The sequence below is a fragment of the Panthera tigris genome, chromosome C2 (genome assembly GCF_018350195.1).
Source record: "Panthera tigris isolate Pti1 chromosome C2, P.tigris_Pti1_mat1.1, whole genome shotgun sequence".
Classification (NCBI taxonomy): domain Eukaryota; kingdom Metazoa; phylum Chordata; class Mammalia; order Carnivora; family Felidae; genus Panthera; species Panthera tigris.
In genome coordinates, this window is record NC_056668.1 from 83751686 (window position 1) to 83769933 (window position 18248).

Genomic DNA, 18248 nt, shown 5'->3' on the forward strand with positions numbered 1-18248 from the left:
CTCTGCCTCTCTCAAAAATAAATAAACATTAACAAAATAAAAAGATAAAAAGAATAGTATTAGTCTCAGTTCTCAGCACTCTGCCTGGAACAGAGTAAGCGCTGGAAGTGCCAGCTGGCGCTACACTTGCTGATTGGTTTTGGCCAGCCCTGACAGAATTTGCTGGTGGCCACATTGGTGGCTACGGTAAACTTTGTAGTAGGGTGCTATGATATAGAACGTTCCAGATCGGCGGACTTCTCTATAAATAGCATTCCTTAAGGCTCACAAAGAAATGACTTCTGTGACCAGTAGTCGCACGTGGCACAAGTGCTATGTCAGGCCTGGTCAGGAGCTAAGCGACACCCTGTCTCATCTGGCTCACTGCTTCAATCTCATGTCATGCCCTGTGGTCCTGGAACTCCACATCCACCCATATCTGTCCCTCTTAGGTCTTAGGATGTGACACGCTCTCTTCTCTCTCAAACACACTACTGCTTCTACTTGGAATGCTCTTTCTTCACCACCACAGCCCCAGGCCCACCAGTCAGCTTGCTCACATCCATCCACATATCCCTTAGGTCTCAGTTCAGATGTCATTTCCTGGGGAGGTTTGTCCCGATGCCCTTAGACTGGTTTGGAAAAAAGTATTAAAATGCAGTACGGTCTCTAATGATGATTGAAATGAAAATTGTTACCCTGAAAACTGTAATGACATTTGCTTAACCAATTGTACATTTGTTTTATATAAACCATATGCTATTTTTTAATATCAACTAAAAGTAATTTATGCGTTATATTCTCTGCTTATTCAAGGTAGTTTACTCAGTTTCTGAATTATACAAATTTCTTTTTTTTCCTTCTTTTTCTCTTTTTGGCTACTTATTCCCTTGTGCCAGCTCTTGACAAAATCAAGATTGACTTTTTTTTTTTAAAGAAACAATGAGTTGAAACTTTCATACCATTGCAAAATCTAGAAAGTGTCAAGTGGCTTCTACTTTTCTTACAAACACTTATCTGAAACAGTATTGTACAACATTTAGCTATTGCTCACTGGTTTTAGCCCTCCTCATTTTGTAAACAAAAACAATAGAAAAAAGACAGAAAGATTTATACCTAAGCCTGACAGTGTTACCTGTGAGAGGTAGGTAAAAGCAAATTTTTACTCCTTTTGCTTCCTGTGCATTGTCTAAATTTTCTATAATGAACACACTTTGTCATAATAAAAAGTTACTAAAATTTTATAAAGAAAACAAGAACAACTTCAGTGTTCTCTGAATTCAACAAGGCTCAATAAGCAATAAGGGTTGGGAAGAAGAAGAATTCACAAAAAGTAGACTATGTCCCTGTCTCCAAGGAGATGGATATCCAGAAGATGTTTCCCTTTTAAACCTTTACTCTTTCATTCTTTTTTTTTTAACTTACCACCTGCCTTCCTGACCATTCTTTCAGTCCCTCTTTTCCAGTTATGTCTCCTTCAGATGAGATTGTTCCCCCTTCTTCTTTCCATGTCTTCCTCACCAGTGTTTTTAATCTGTATTCCACACACTGATGGCAGACAAAGGAAGCATGTGACATCGCATTTCAAGGTATTTGGGAATGTCTTTGTAGTTAGTGCTTGGAAATCTTTAAACAAGAGGTGCCTGGGGTGGCTCAGTCGGTTGGGTGTCCGACTTCAGCTCAGGTCATGATCTCACAGTTTGTGGGTTCAAGCCCTGTGCTGACAGCTCAGAGCCTGGAGCCTGCTTCAGATTCTCTGCCTCCTTTTCTCTCTGTCCACCTCCCCCCCCCCCCCCCCCCGCCACTGCTTATGCTGTCTCTCTCTCTCTCTCAAAAATAATAAATAAACTTGAAAAAAAAAGAAATCCTCAAAACTTTTCATAAAGTTTTTATAGGCATCAAGATAGAATTTTAGTGTTTTTTAAAAAAATTCCATATTATGAGAAATTAGCTATTTGGAATTGTGTTTTTGAAGACCCTTGGCTAGATTTCCTGTTACATGCCCAAAGGGCCCTGTCACTTATCATACATTTAGTATTTACCTCTCTCCTGCTGGAAGTGGCAATCTGGAAATAGTGAGCTGTGACTCTTACGTAGTTTCTAGTACATCTCACCAAGATCTGTCTGTGCCTTTCTCAGAATGATAAATTTTACATTTCAGCAAATAAAACATGTAAGTCTTTGCAAGAAATCTCTGAGCAAAAGTTGTGCCAGCCTCTTCATTAATGCCACAACTCAAGACCAGAAGAGGGTCTGCCCACTGTCCTTACTTCAGATGAGTAATAGAACTCCATGACCAATTGTTTCTGTCTAAAGAGAGGTCAGAAAGGGGGTCACAATGCCTCTCCCCTCTGAAGCAAACACCGTTTGTATAAAATTCATTGTGTCTGCTCCACAAAAAAATGGGGGTCCAGATCTGTTTGGATAGTTGATTTTTAAAAAAGTAGAATCCAGTATTATAGGTACAACATACTATTTGTTGTTTTAACTGGCATTTCTTGTGAGTCTGAACATTTTTTCATGTATTTATTGGTTCTATCTAAATATCTAGCTATATCTTATTTTGAATATTTTCTATTCATGCCCTTTGTATTCTTTTCTATTACTATGATTATCTCCATAATGATTTATATGAACTTCTCATATATTAAGACGCTATCTTTTTGTCCCACATGTTTTAAATGTTATTATTTTCCAGTGTATTTGTCTTTTAGTTTGTTTCTTATGTGAAAATTAAGAATGCATGTAGTTGAATCTTCCAATCTTGTCCTTTTAAAAATGTGTTTAAATTTTTTTTCAATGTTTATTTATTTTTGAAAGAGACAGAGCATGAGGCAGGGAGGGACAGAGAGATAGGGAGACACAGAATCCGAAGCAGCTCCAGGCTCTGAGCTGTCAGCACAGAGCCCTACACGGGGCTCGAACTCACAAACCATGATATCAAGACCTGAGCTGAAGCCGGATGCTTAACCGACTGAGCCACCCACATGCCCCTAAAGATGTGTTTTTTATTACTTCTTTATTATCCTTGTTTCCAACTCATTAGAGACCGAGAGAGAGAGACAGAGAGAGAGAGAGAGAGAGAGAGAATCCAGTGTTTTCAATGAGTTAATAATCAGCCTTTAAGTGTTATTGAATCTGAGAGTGAGGAAATAATAATAATTCTAAAACATAATTTTTTAGAAAAAAGGAGGAGGGGAGGAAATATAAATTGGCATTAATCCTGAAGTTAGGTGGCTCTGGGTGTGCTCCCCCCATTTTACGTGTCACAATGGAAAGGGAACTTAGGTGTCAGAGGTCATCTCTGTCAGCCCCCAACCCTTACTCAATGGAGGAATCCTGCCCACACTATTTTTACCATCCCCTTGACAACTGCCAGGATAGCTCGATCTTCTGCTACAACTCTGCATGTCAGCAGGACATACCTCTCTTATGTTATGCTGAAACCTGTCTGCTTGCCAGTTCCACATGCCGAGCCTAGATCTGCCCTTTGGAGCCACATAGACAAAGTCGGTTCAGCTAGGAAAACTTCACCAGCTAGAGAAAGCTGACATATCACATCTGAGACATCTCTCCAGGGCACACACCTTCAAATCTTTTCTCTCCTCCTCCCACACGATGTTGAGACTCACCACTAGCCCGTTTGCCATCTACTGGACACAACCCAGCGTCTGTCTCTTTTCTTGTATGGGCCCCGCACTGAGCCCAGATCTGTGTGCACCTGATGGGGCAGAACTGGCACAAATATGGCATGCTCCTTCTGTCTGCCTGGACCCATGCCCACTCAGGCTCCCTTTGCTGCTTTTTACTTTCTTGGCCACTGCCTCTGTGTCTCAGGAGCCCTAGAGCTGGTGGCCTAGGTACCTTGCCTTGTCTTTATCCCATTCCACCCTCGTGTGGAGGCTGGATTTTTAATTTTGTTTGTTGGGCTTGCTATTGCTGACAAAACCCTGGTAAACTCCTTACATAGCTGCTTGGCAAGAGCTGGCTGAAGACCGTTTATTTATGCTCATTTCCTTCTTCTAGTTTTAAGGTCCCTGCCTTTTGTTGACAATGGCAGCAGTTTTCAACCCGGGTTTGTGGGTCAGGGTTTTGGTTCTGGACCTTGGCCTCACTATCCTGTTAGACCAGTGTTCAGGCCTGGCTATTCAAGGGCCTCCACTGAGACTTGGCTGTTGGGGAGGGCAGGGCAGGGCATGGCTGGGGTAAAGTAAAGGTGGGGCTCATAGGGCTGGGTGGGGCTAGATTGCATGGGAAACTGACTTGTTTCTCTACATCAGTTGGGACTGGTGATGGCACAGCTGGTAGGTGGCCCAGGTGCCACCTAGCAATGGCAATGGGGGAATTGGACTTAACTGAGTCATAGTCCTGGCTAACCAGCTGGGAAACCCTGAGCAAGTCATGGGTCAATTCTCAGAGGATGACCCTGGAAGGCGGTGCCTTCTACTGCCATCTATCTAGCAATTGTTCGGGGACCATGCAGCTAGCAGGGTCATAGGAATCATCCCATTCAATTACAGCAGCAAATTCAGGACAAAAGTCCCATTCCTGTGCTCATTTTACAGATGAAGAGATAGTAACTTAGAGAGGTTAAATAGTTTGACCAAGGTCACAGTGTTTGTAAATAGCTGAGCTGGGATTTGAACCTAAGTGGTCTAAGTGCCTGTGCTCTTAACCACAACACTATGCACCCCCGGACTCCCCACCCCCAATTCTGCCCAGTTCTGTGGCCTATATGAATTCAGCAGGAGCTCAAAGGTCTGAGGAGAACCATGTTCATGTTATTTGTCAGAAGTATTGAAGCAGCATCCTGGAGACCCACGTGTTATGTTCCTGAATTTTCCACCACTGAGTTAAGGCCACTTACACTCTGCTAGCCTATATGAAACAGCCAGTGAACATTCAGGTATCAAGAGTAAATTTCTATCAGCAATGGCTTTATGTCAGTTTTGCTATCACCCTCTCCATATTCAGGGATAAAAACCCAGAAACAGAACCAAGCAGGAGTTTACCTTGAGTGGGAAACCTGTCTAAAACATTGTTATTAATTATTCATGTTGGCTGAGGCTGTTTCCTTACAATATTTTTTTGTAGACATAAAAAAATTAATTGCTCTGGCCTTTTCTCTGTGATTTCCTGATGTCTTGGCATGCCAATGCCTGAGAAAACTTAACCCACAGAATGAGTAATATTCTGTAGCTAGGAACTGGTATTTCAATTGCCCAAGGTTGTGGAAATCTTCCTGCAACATGGGAGTCAGCTCCTTAGAAAGCAAGCAAGCAAACAAGCCTGCCGTTCTCTGCTGAAAAAACCCCTCCCTCTTTAAGGATTGTAATTTGCCTTCCTTTAACACAACATGATATTGTAGTTATTATTTCCTGGGCCTTAGACGTTAGTTCAATAGGGCACAGTGATTCTTGGGTTTATGTAGTGCCTTCCGAAGAGTGCTACATTTTCATATTTATTATCATAATGTGTGCCTGTATGTGTGTGTGTGTGTGTGTGTGTGTGTATGAGAGAGAAAGAGAGAGACAGAGAAAGAGAGAGAGAGAGAGAGAGAGCAAGCCTTGATTAGAGAAATGTTTTCATATTGAAAGATAGCAGATCTGAGGCATCAGGAACTGCCAGCAAACCTGTGAGGGGCAGAAGAAGAAACCAGAGTCATATTTTTATAGATTCATGTACTTAGTGCAACCTTCCAAGAAAAACACTGAAGTCTGGGCATAAAGACTGCATGGCACTTAGTAGGTGCACTCAATATATGTCGGTTCCATTCTTCCCCTGCAGGGACCTAATCGTGTTTACCACACACTTGACATTTCCATAACAGCTAAACTTGGTGCTATCACATAAAAGTCATACTTCTTTCTCTGTAGTTGTTTATTAAGTTTATTTTGATCCCAATGAAATCACTAGGAACCCTCCGGTACCATTTATCTAAATATGGTTCTAGCTCATACGGCTTCGCCTATGTTCTCTCTCTCATTTTTGTACCTGGGTATAACTTAATCTTCTGCCTTTTTGTTTTCTTTCTGCTTAAGTGAAAAACGAGAATGCCCAGATTGCTCCAGGACACACCTGTGCACTGTTGCAGAGCGGCTGATCTTGAGGGAAGGCTGGTTTTGCCACACAGGTGGTGACTGGGCGGCCTCAACAAGCCTCCAAATAAAGAAGGGGGAAAAACAAAGCCAGTGTGTGTGGAGGTGGGGGCTGGGATGGAGGAAGAAAATACCTTTGATGGGGTATTTAGCAGATGTTGCTTAATTACTCTGAGTACCAAAATGTAATTAGAAAGCCAAATACATGTCCTGGAGAAGTAGAATTTTAACACGTGTGCATATACACATGGACCCACTCTGTCAGGTGCACATTTTCTTTCTACATTTTCTACATTTTCTTTCTCAGGTAGTTCCTCTTCCTGGACATCATGATAGAAAATTAAAGATTAGAGACTCCATCCAGTTAACCCCCACGCACTGCGGGAGTCACAGTTCAGAGGGAGATTGCCTCTAAACGTACCTGACTTTTCACTGGGGTTGAATCGCTTCTTTTTTCTCAACACTGAATGAAATCTGTCCCAACTTTGACACCACACACTGAAGAAGAACTGAACATAGCATACAGCTGTTATTGGCATTTTTGGTGCTAGTGCAGCAGGCAAAATGAGGGGTCTAGATTTTGGAGTTCTGGAACACAAGCTGAAATGCTTGTCAGGTTGTTTTTCATTGTACAGCAATGGGACTTTGTATGGCTTGGATTAGAATGGAGATAAATGTGAGTCATTTAATATTTCTGCTTTCTACTTCCTGTCTAGAGCACAGAGCATGCCCAACCCATTCTTTTTTCCTTTCAGAATTAGTATTAGCATTAGGAGGCTTGTCAACTCTTTGTTCTCTTTTAGCCATTTCCCGACATTTTTTTGGTCTCACCTTCTTCATTTACAAAATGGGAATGATTCTTGCATGTTGTGATAAATGAATAGTAGTCAATAAAAGAGGCACTTTGAATCTGTAAAATACCATGTGAAGTATTTTAACCTTAAAAAATTAGACTTCAATACAATATTAATGAAATAGTTATTTGAAGATAGTCAAATAGTCATTTGAAGATATTCTGATAAAGAAATGCACCTGAAAGAGTAATGACATTGTATTTGATAATTATCTATCAGATTGGTAAATATAAATTCAATCATAAGTAGTGTTTGTGAGAATGTGGGTATGTTGAATCAACTCTTCTGTGAGGTATACCATCAGTATATTTCAAAATTAAAAATGATCATACCTTTTGATGAAGTGACCCCTCTTTTAGAAATTTATTCTCAGGAGAAAATCAGAAAGGTATTTACAGATATATTCATAAGTTTGTTCATCTCAGCTTCATTAATAAGATTGAAAGTGGGGAATAAGATACATGCCCACGAATAGGAAATTATTAAATGGATTGTGATATACCCCCGAATAGAATAAACACTCTGTTCAAAAGGGGGACGTAACTCTGCTGATATGGAAAGATACCTAGAATATCTTGCTAAGTGGAAAGTAAATTATAGAACTATATGTTTATTATCCATTTGGATGGATATGCTTATCTTTATACCTATATTTATATTAAATACATGAAGAATATTTTTGTCTATAGTAGTCTTTGGAACAGGAGGTAATTGGAAAGGACCTTCACTTTGTACTTTATACACTTTTGACATGCTTAAACTTTTTTTTTTTATAATGAATGGTGTTATGTTGTATAATCAGCCAAGATAATAACAGTAAAGAAGAAAAAAGAACCCAAGGGGCACTGAAATGAAAAAAAACCTCTGAATTCTACTGCTTCAGCTAATTTCTCTCATTTGTAATATGACCATTGAATTGGATACACTGAACCTCTGATCAACTAAGAAGGTCCATGGGCCTAGGCTATTTACAATGGACTAAAGAAACAGTAAAAGATAAACAAGTATGAGATAAACAGTACGAAGATACGATATAAATTGGTGGGGACTGCCATAAATAACACACTAATCTATTTAATGAAATAATATATGACACGCACCCGATGGGCTTGTGAATTGAATATCATGTGAAAATAAGGTTGTTGAATTTAGCGAAAGTGATAGGGGCCACGGCCGGGGGGGGGGGGGGGTGATAGGCACTGCATTCAATGCTGTGGGAAGCGTGATTCTCTCTCCAACCTCTTTTCTTTCCGAGAGACCCAGTGGTGGGCATTAGAGACTTTCAGTCTACTTTGCCTTTATTTTGGACTGAGACCTAGATGTTATCATGTAAAAATATCCCTGCTAATGCATATTAAGATGTGACATGCTTCCTTTTTCTATTTTGTATGCCTTTGTATCATTAACCTGAGAGGGGAAAACAAAGCAAAACAAAAAAAAAAAACAAAACAAAACAAAAAAAAAGAGAACCCATATCCCGATGTGTAACTAAAAACCTCCCGGTGGGATTTGTTTAGTGTGAGAGAGTGATTAGTAATTTTTAGTGATTAGTAATTTTCTCCCTCAGGTGGTTTTTCTGCATTCCTGTAGAGATCGTGTACACAACAGGGCTGCCAAGTGAGAAGAAAAGGCTCAGGCAGAAAATATCACGCTTTAGAAAACAGTATGTGTGCGTGCGCGCGCATGTGTGCGTGTGTGTGTGTTTTAAACAACTATTTTAGTTACTTTGACAAATAAAGTGCTTTGATTTGGAATCATTGCTTTCATGTCTTATATAATCTCTGGTCTTGCGAAAAGTTCCATTATGCAACAATTTTATACAAGGGAATTATATCTGTGTTCCTATCCTCTCACAACCCTGTCTCCCTCACATCCTTTCTATCCCCCCATTGGGTTTTGGAAAGCAAACCAGCTCTAAAAATCTTAGCTTAACAATGCCTCAGGGCTTTATTTGCAAGTTTTTTTTTCTTTTCTTTTTTTTTTTTAGGGCCCACTGTGGAAATCATAGGATTGAAACAGAAGGAATTTGGCTTTTTCAATTAAAACAAAACAAAACAAAACAAAACAAAACAAAACAAAACAAAAGACTGCAGAGGTCTACAGTGAGAGTTCCATGAAGGAGGGCCATGTTTTAGTGTCTCGCCAGGACAACCCTATCTGCTTCCCAATAAAGTGGGCATTCACATGAACGCATACACCCAGATAGACAGATTGCTAGCCAGAGTGTGTGGTTGTTTTTCTTCTTGTCACTCCCTGAGGACTGAAGTCATGCAGCACAATGACGAAGCAACCCGTGTGGCCTCAGGACTCTCCCATTGAAACCTTTCATAATTTTATTTTTGCATATGCATGGGCACATATATTGAGCCCAGTGACTTCATTAGTAGCAACTGCTAGTTCCTCAGAATGTTGTTGCTCTGTGAGCCCAAGAAAATGATAGGTGGTTTCTAAGACTAAAGTTGGCACTTAGGACATAAATGAAATAAGCTTTAAAGTTGAGAGTGAAGGCACTTACACAGACAAAATTGAATAATTTGCCAACCAACCTTACCCAATTGATGGTTTTCAGTCATGTCCCCCACCACCATCATCATCATCATCATCATCATCATCATCATCATCTTCATCATGAGCAGCAACAACATATAGCTACTGCCTTTCACAGTTGTAAGTGCTTTCTCATGCACTTATATTTTTCATCATGGCAGCTCTTTGAGGTTGAGGAAGGTGTTTATCTTCTCACCATTTAAAATTTTTTTTTTAACGTTTATTTATTTTTGAGACAGAGAGAGAGCATGAACGGGGGAGGGTCAGAGAGAGGGAGACACAGAATCCAAAACAGGCTCCAGGCTCTGAGCTGTCAGCACAGAGCCCGACGCGGGGCTTGAACTCATGGAACCGCAAGAACATGACCTGAGCCGAAGTCGGCCGCTTAACTGACTGAGCCACCCAGGTGCCCCTCTTCTCACCATTTTAAATCTGAAGATGCTGAGGCTCTGAAGCCACATGTTTAGCATCAGAGCAAGGAAGAGAATCTAGACTTTCTAATTCCAAGCTCTGTACTCTTCCTGAAGCACCTCAGGGGTGGCTCTGGGAGGGGGACACCAAACACTCTAACTCTGTGCTGGGATCCTCGCCTGCCTTGAATTCCGATCTTGAGGATAGACTGAGGTTACTTTAGAATTCAAGCGATGACTTTGAACAGATAGATTAGTCATTCTGCAAGTTCAGTGTAAAAATCCAAGAAAACATGATTTCCCTGCTCTTTTGTAAATTGGCTGCATCATGGTACAAGGAGGTGTTCTGACAAGCCTGAGGCATCACCTTGTGAGGTCCTCCCAGATACCGCTTCAGGTTACCTGCTCCATGCAGTGGGTGAACCACTCCCCAGTCCTATCTCCATGGATACAAACAGAACTTGCTCACATTCTCTGAATGTGAATGGCAATCCCAGATTGGCTGTCCTAAGCCACTCAGGGCAGCAAGAAGCATTTAAATGTTCAACATGTTAAATGAATTAAAAATACAGGTGAGTGAGACTGACTCGTGGCTGGGGAAGAGGCAGAGGTGGATGGCTTTCCATTGTCCTGAAAGGAGACCATGCATGGGCTAAAATGCATCCCCCCTCCCATCCTGGCCATCACCCGTTGGTACACCAGGATTGTAAGCTGTTGTGTACTGTGGAGAGAAGAAAGGGAGCTGGGGTGGGGTAGGGGCTCAGAACAAAAGGTGGAGACAGGGAGCATTTAGAAGTTCCACAAGACAAAGCAGAGGGAAGGACAGAGAGAGAGGATCCTGAGCAGACTCTGCACTGTCAACACAGAGCCCAATGTGGGGCTCAAACTCACAAACTGTAAGAACCTGACCTGAGCTGAAACCAAGAGTCGGCTGCTCAACTGACTGAGCCACCCAGGTGCTCCTGCCTGCACTGACTTCAGATGGAATCATTTTCAGGTAGCCTGTTTCAAAAATTCTCAGCTTCCCGGGACACCTGCTTGGCTCAGTAGGTTAAGCATCCAACTTTGGCTCAGGTCATGATCTCACGGTTCATGAGTTCAAGCCCTGAATTGGGCTCTGTGCTGACAGCTCAGAGCTTGGAGCCTGCTTCGGATTCTGTGTCTCCCTCTCTCTCTGCCCCTCCCCTGCTCATGCTTTGTCTCTCTCTGTCTCTCAAAAATAAATAAACATTAAAAAAAATTCTCAGCTTTCCATTTAGTTACAATGAAACCCCAAATGATTCTGGAAAAAATGTAGGCCCTTTTAGAAAACTATTTGTGAGACAAATCATTTTTGTAACAATATGAGACCCCACACGTATGGTGGTGATTTTACCAAAATTTTAGTTCTCATACTCCTGGCTAAAGGAGTAAAAAATTTGCTTTTGGGGGGCTACTTGGCTATGTCTATCAGAATTAAAGGGTACCTGGGTAGCTAAGTCGGTTAAGCATCTAACTCTTGATGTCAGCTCAAGTCTTCAGGTCTTGATCTCAGGGTTGTTAGTTTGAGCCCTGCATTGGGCTCCATGTTGAGCATGGGGTCTACTTAAAAAAAAAAGTATTATTAAAATTTAAAAAAGTATAAACACGTTGATCTAGTAATTTTAGTTTTAGAAATCTAACTTACATAAATCTGTGCCTATAATTATGAAGATGCTTAATGCCACATTATTTGTGATTGTAAAAAACAGAAGTCATTGTAAATTTATTAACAAGGAAATTGGTAAATGAACTATGATGTGTCCACACAAAAGAATGCTATTCATCAAAATACTCTTCATTCAAAGGGAATCATGGAAATCAGGATTTATTTTTATATTTAATATGCAAGAAGCTGAATAATTTACATAGTATGATCACATTCTTTAAGATATATATGTGTATATATATGCAAATATATGTGTATATGTATATAATATATATATAATATATATAATATACACACACATGTATTTTCTACTTGTGTATACTTATGTATATGTATTCATATTTGTGGATATATACATAGGCAAAAGTCTAGAAAGACACACACCAAATAGTTAAGAATGGATATCCACAAAGAGAAGAAATGGAACAGGATGATTATATAAGTAGCTGCTCATCTACTGCTCTGATATCTTCTCTTTCCTTCTGCCATTTTGGGCCAGGTATCTTACAGGAAGATTAAATGAAATAATAGTTAACTTAGTTCTGTATTTATTAGCATTTGTGTCTATGCCTCTTTTCTCTCTGATGGCCTTGAGTGTGTGTGTGTGTGTGTGTGTGTGTGTGTGTGTGTGTGTGTGTTTGTATTTGTGGGGGAACTGAATCATTGGGAAACTATTGGTGAATTTGAGCTTGTGGGTTACTGTCAGAGTTCCTATATCTCTTTTTTTCTTGCTTCCCATGATCACTGACCATAAATAGTATGTACTACCAGGGTTAGATGAAAGATATTTATAAATCTGAGTAATGTATAATTTCCTGGGGCTTTATGTTAGCATGCAGATGACTTCTTTCTCAGATTTGAAGAAAACCTTGAACAAAATGACAAGAAAGATGCAGGTTGTTTGGTGCCCTCCCTTCCAGTGCCCATGCTCTCTTGTTATATTGAATGGCACACTTCTTTTTGAGAAGACAGTAGGTATGAATGAATGTCAGGTCCATCAGTCACCAACTATGTAAACTTGGGCCACTCATTTAGTCTTCCAAAGTTTAGTTTTCTCCTAAGTAACATAATAGTATCCATCTAGTAGGGTTTTTGTGAGGGTGAAGTCAGATACCATGTGTGAAAATGTCTAGTACACGCTGTAGATGCTCAATGACTATTTTCTTCCTTCTGATTCTTATTTTAAGGATTCTCTCAAATACGCTGTTGAGCTTTGCTGTTGTCAGAGCATTTTAATCTTCACTAGCTCCCTGTGGTTTCAGAACAGCTGCAGTTATGTCGCCTCTTTCCCAGCTGCCACCACGATTCTGTTTCCCTTGTTTGCTCTCCATTCTTCTCTCCTTAAGCGCTTCCTCTTGCCTTCGGCTCTTCCTCCTAATTTTCATTTCCACTTAGTTTTCGTCTTTTTTTAATTCCCTACCTTCATACCTTCTACTTCTCCATTCAATTCCTGAGACCACTGTGGGGGAAAGGCATGTGGTTCAGAGAGAGAGAGAAAGAAACAGAGTGTATTAAGAGAATAAAACCAACTGTTCCTCCTTCACACTTGAGCCACCCTGGGTTTCTCTCACTTCTCTAAGTGGTGCTTCATCATACCTCCGTGTCTTTGCACATGCTGTTCCTTCTTTACTTTTCCTGACTTTACCTGGCTAAATTCCACCTGTGCTTCAAGTCTCAGATGCATTATCTTCTGGGATCCTGGTCCTGGGCTCCAATATAGTAGGTCAGCTGCTCTTGCTCCCTGTGCTTATAGTGCTCCGTAGACTGTAATTGCTCATAGAACAGTCTCTCTTTCTTGTTCCAATACCAGCTTGCACACACAAGTTGTTCCTTGTTTATTTTCACGTTTCTAGTGCTTGGCTCAATGCTTAGCACTTAGCAGATGCTTATCGAATGGAGCTGTAACTTGACGTGTTCATCATGAAGATATCTATTTGGGAGACCCGACCTGTTTTTCTCAAGCTGAAGCGTACTCTGGGACCTCTGTCCTGGTCTTATACTAAAACTAGTCCACAATTTTGAGTGGCCCTCATAAAAGCAAGACAAAATTTCACATACTATCTGTGTCTATTTTATTGGAATAAATTTCCAAACTCTCCCTTAAGCCTGGGAGTTAAGTCTCCAAATAAACTTTTCAGCTTTTCAACCTTGATGAGCCTAATGATACAGTCACACAAACTTTGTCAGCATCTTTTACCGTCTTGTTCCTGCTCATGCTGTTTCTTCACTTTGCAGAGTTGTCCCCATTCTTTGACTATTGAAAGTCTTTTTATCCCTGAAGCTCCTGTTCAAATAATGGTTCTTACTTCCTGGAGTTATTGTGAAAATTAAGTAAGATAAATTGCATAAATGCATACCACAGTGGTTGCCATAGAAGTAATCACTCCATAAAGATTAGCTATTAGCATCTTTTCTTAACCAGACTTTAAGCTCAGAGAAGGTGGGATCCATGTTTACATTAATTATATCTGTACCCTAAGCACCCAGCGTAAATGGTCTAAATGACCACTCAACAGTGTGGACCACATAGTAAATGTGGCATGCTACCTCCAGGCAAAGCCAATTACCAGGTGTGGTGGGTTTATTCACATGAATTATTAAAAGCAACTCCAGTTGTTTAGACACCTAGGTATGACCTAAAAGATTTTCTGGGAATCACTAATAAGTGATCGGCTAAATATGCCTAGAGGCTACAAAAGCACAAACAATATGTAAATTGTTAGCCAAAGTTCTTTGAAATTGGAAAATGTTAAGGTGAGAACAATGAGAGGAGATTTCATGTTTGATCTGGTCCAGTTCACTGAGACCTTATAAAAAAAATCAACTTTAGAAATCCTGCTTCCTCCCATTCTCCTTCACTAGTGGTACAGTTTCAAACCAATTGTTAATAGCAAAAAATCAAATACTCTGTGTTTTGCGTGTTGAATTCTTTTAGATGAAGTCTGAAATGGTCAACTATTTTAACTAAATTGAACAGAATGCTAGATAGATCTTTTTGAAATATAAAATAGTTTTATTTTGACAAACAGTCCATGTAAAATATGAGACTGTTTTGAATGTAAGGATAGTACTTTGGCAGTATATTCATACATGAATGCAAATGTCAGTACTTGCAGAGCAGTCTATAACCCAGTCTGCAGTATTTTGGGATAAAGTTCTCCATTGCTTCTAGGTACGATTACACATGGTCCTTCTAGTAATTCTTTTTTTCCCCTCCTTCAACATTCCTTTTCCTTTTCCCATTCCCCCTTTCCAAGAGTGATAGATAATCTCACAACACCAGACTTTGAGAGGAGAAGCATTAAAGATTCAATTTTGAATGACACGGTCCTTCTTAACATTAGCTTTCATTTCTAACAATAAGAAAAACCCTTGGGTTTAAGATGATCAGCACAACTGGCACACCAAACAAATAAAAATCAACAGCAAATAAGAAGTGACTCCAAGTCCTCTGAGACCAAGTGGTAGTGTCTCCCTGAGCTGACCATCTGGACAGTTAGGAGCCATGATGATTTCATCAGCTGCTATGACAAACCAGAAGAAGCAGGTGAGCCCTCTGTTCCTTTATGCACTGGAGGTTATGGGACAGATGGGCCTCAGACCTGTCGGCATTGACATGGCTCTGGAAATCTCAAGTTATTCCTGTTCTAGAGACTGTGGAAGGTGTTAACTCAATTTGTGTAGAGAAATGACCATTTCTTCTAAAGGCTGAGGTCATTCTCATCTTCTCTGAGACGTCAAAAATGTCTGTGAGGCTCCTGAGACCTTGCTCTTTCCCAAGGCTCTGGATTCCCAGAGAAACCTAGAGCCTTCTCTACAGCACAGCTGCCTCCTGTTTAGGCCACCATTATTGGCCAATCACCCTCTCATGCCCAGAAAAGTAATCTCAACACCATTGAATAGGTCCCAGCTTATCCTTTTTCTAGCTACACTCTTTCTTTGTTTCTTTAGTGGAGTACTGGTACATATGTAGTGTGGTTTTCACTGTCTCCCTATAACCTCTGAGAAAACAAGTTGACATTAATAGCAACAACTCACATTTTAGTGGCTAATTTCCCGTCTTCTTACATAACATATATCTTTCGACCCTCTGTTCAAAGTCTCTCTCAGTTCTTTCTGGTATTATTCAGTTGTTCCCAGTCACTTCATAGGGGCTTCCATGAGCTCATGACTAATTCTATCTAGTCTGTTCTAGATCCTCCTTTGATGCCCGTGGGCATCAAATCCAAATTTGTGAAGCTGAGTCAGAGTGACTCCTCATTTTCTGCCAATCTCCATGAGGGTGTGATTTTTCTCTAGTACATTCCAAGGTTGCAAACCTGTAAGATGCCAAAATGGCACCACACTTAGCTTTCACTCCACTAGAACCACAGTGGCTCACATAGTAATTAGGTGAAAGCTCCTTTTTCCCTTTGTTACTCCGTTATGATAAAAAAAAAAAAAGCACTCTCTGTGCACCAATGTTTCACAAAATCCTCATGAAAATAACTTTTTTTGTGTGTTCTGATTGAAGCCCTGTTTTTCACAAGGCTCACAGATGATATTTTGACCTGGGTAAAGAAAAACAGTCTGCTCTGTATCTTTCCTTGTTTTGTTCTACATGTCTATACCAAACTCTTCTTTACAGACGTTTGGCTTTTGCTTGTGTGTTTATATTTTGGGGGCATTCCTCCTCTCTTTTAAGGAGATTGCCCAGAATTCCACAGAATGCATTCAGAACCTGGTTACCTGGCCATATATAGTTGTAAGAGAAACTGAGAAAATGTGGCCTTTTATTCCATGTGTTAATGTACCTAGCGAAAAATCAGTATTCTCTTAAAAAAAAAAAAAAAAAAAAAGGAGTAGGAGAATGCATTTGGTATAGAAAACCAGCAGTCTCTGCTATAGGTTTTAACCCACTTTTCCAGTTTTTCCCCCTACCACTCATCCCTTTCGTACACTTGTATGGAAGACACCCAGTTTGTTCATTGGTTTGGACACAGAAGTGTCCTTACTCACCATGTTCCCTTCTTTGAAATACCTCTGGACTCCTTTTCTTGCTCTGGAGTTTGTATCCATTGAGGCTCAGATTGGAGTTTTCCTCCTACATAAAGTATGGTGATTACATTTCTTCTAGATTTCAATGTTCTTGTCTATACCATTCATGGCAACTTTTATCTTTTAAATTTATACTCAATGCTTTCCTTGTAAACCTGTCAGTGCAAGGGCTGATAGGTTTTCTGAAGCAAAGAAGTGAGAACAATGTCTTGCTGAAAGCCAGTGCTTGGCAATTACTTATTTTTGTTGTTACGATAACCTAGGCTAAGGTTTGATGAAGTGCATTAGGGGTTGTGTAAGTGTTCCAGCCTGAGAATAGTTGAGTCAAGTCATGGGATTGTGCTATGTCTATACCTTTCTTCTGAAAGTAAAAATAATACTAGGAGCATTAGTTCATCACAGGGATGAGAAGCAGGATTAAGGGGTTTCAAAAATTATTGTAACTTTACTCCAAGAATTAAACTCTGCAATTGTTGGATTACATCAGTTTGGGGATAATATATTTATTTTTTATTATTTTTAGAATTGGTAATACATTCACATTTTGAATATAAAACATAGAAAATCTTCATAAAGACTCTTTCCCTTACCAGCCCTTCATCCAAACAACTCTATATCTCTGATAGGCAACTATTATTGATTTCTTAATATACTATGAAAGATATTTAAAAAAATTTTAATATTTATTTTTGAGAGAGGGGAGAGACAGAACGTGAGTGGAGCAGGGGCAGAAAGAGAGGGAGATACAGAATCCGAAGCAGGCTCTAGCTCTGAGCTGTAAGCACAGAGCCTGATGTGGGGCTTGAATCCACAAACAATGAGATCATGACCTGAGCTGAAGTCGGATGCTTAACCGACTGAGCCACCCAGGTGCCCCAAAGATATTTTTTAATGCAAATCAAAGCCATACAAATATGTATTCCTTTTCTGACTCAACCTCCCCCCCCACCAAATCACAAAATACTGTACATACTTTACTTTTACTCAGTATAACTTAGAAATGTTCCTTATCAATACAACAATCATCTCTTAATTCCTTTTTGACAGTTGCATGGTGTTCCATTATGTGGACATACCATAATTTACTTAATCAGCCCCCTGTTAACTAACATTTAGGTATTGGCAAATTTTTTCCCATTACAACAATCTGCAGGGAATATCCTTGTACTTAATTCATTTTACATTTGTATATCTGCAGCATAAATTCCTAAAAGTAGAATGGGATGTGTATTTGAAGCTTTGATAGATATTGGCAGATAGCCCTCCGTGAGAATCCCACCAATGTATATTCTCACCAGCAACATATAAAAGTGTCATTTTTATGCAGTTTTGCCAGAATAGTTTATTATAAAACCTCTGAAATTTTGCCAATCTGTTAGGTGGATTAGGTGGAGGAAAAAACTCCAACCTCATCTAGTTTTAATTTGCATTTTTATACCATGAGTCAGGTTGGGCATCTATTTTTTCTACTTATTTAAGAACCATATCTATTTCCATTTCTGTGAATACTCTGTATCTTTGTGAACTTTGTAATTGGATAAATGACCTTTCATTCACTCTTAGTGGATTGATAGGTACTATTTATATATGTGAGAGATTGGTAGGTACTATTTATATATGTGAGAGATTAGTCCTT

At 39.9% G+C, this 18248-nt stretch overlaps 1 long non-coding RNA gene across 1 annotated transcript in view; it reads left to right on the forward strand.

Moving 5' to 3' along the window:
* Window positions 1–10392: 10392 nt before the first annotated feature.
* The window catches only part of LOC122230745, a 28818-nt gene continuing 20962 nt past the window's right edge, over window positions 10393–18248 (forward strand). The window contains exon 1 of the long non-coding RNA XR_006207813.1: window positions 10393–10460. This is a non-coding gene — a long non-coding RNA (uncharacterized LOC122230745). The remainder of the gene's footprint in view (window positions 10461–18248) is intronic.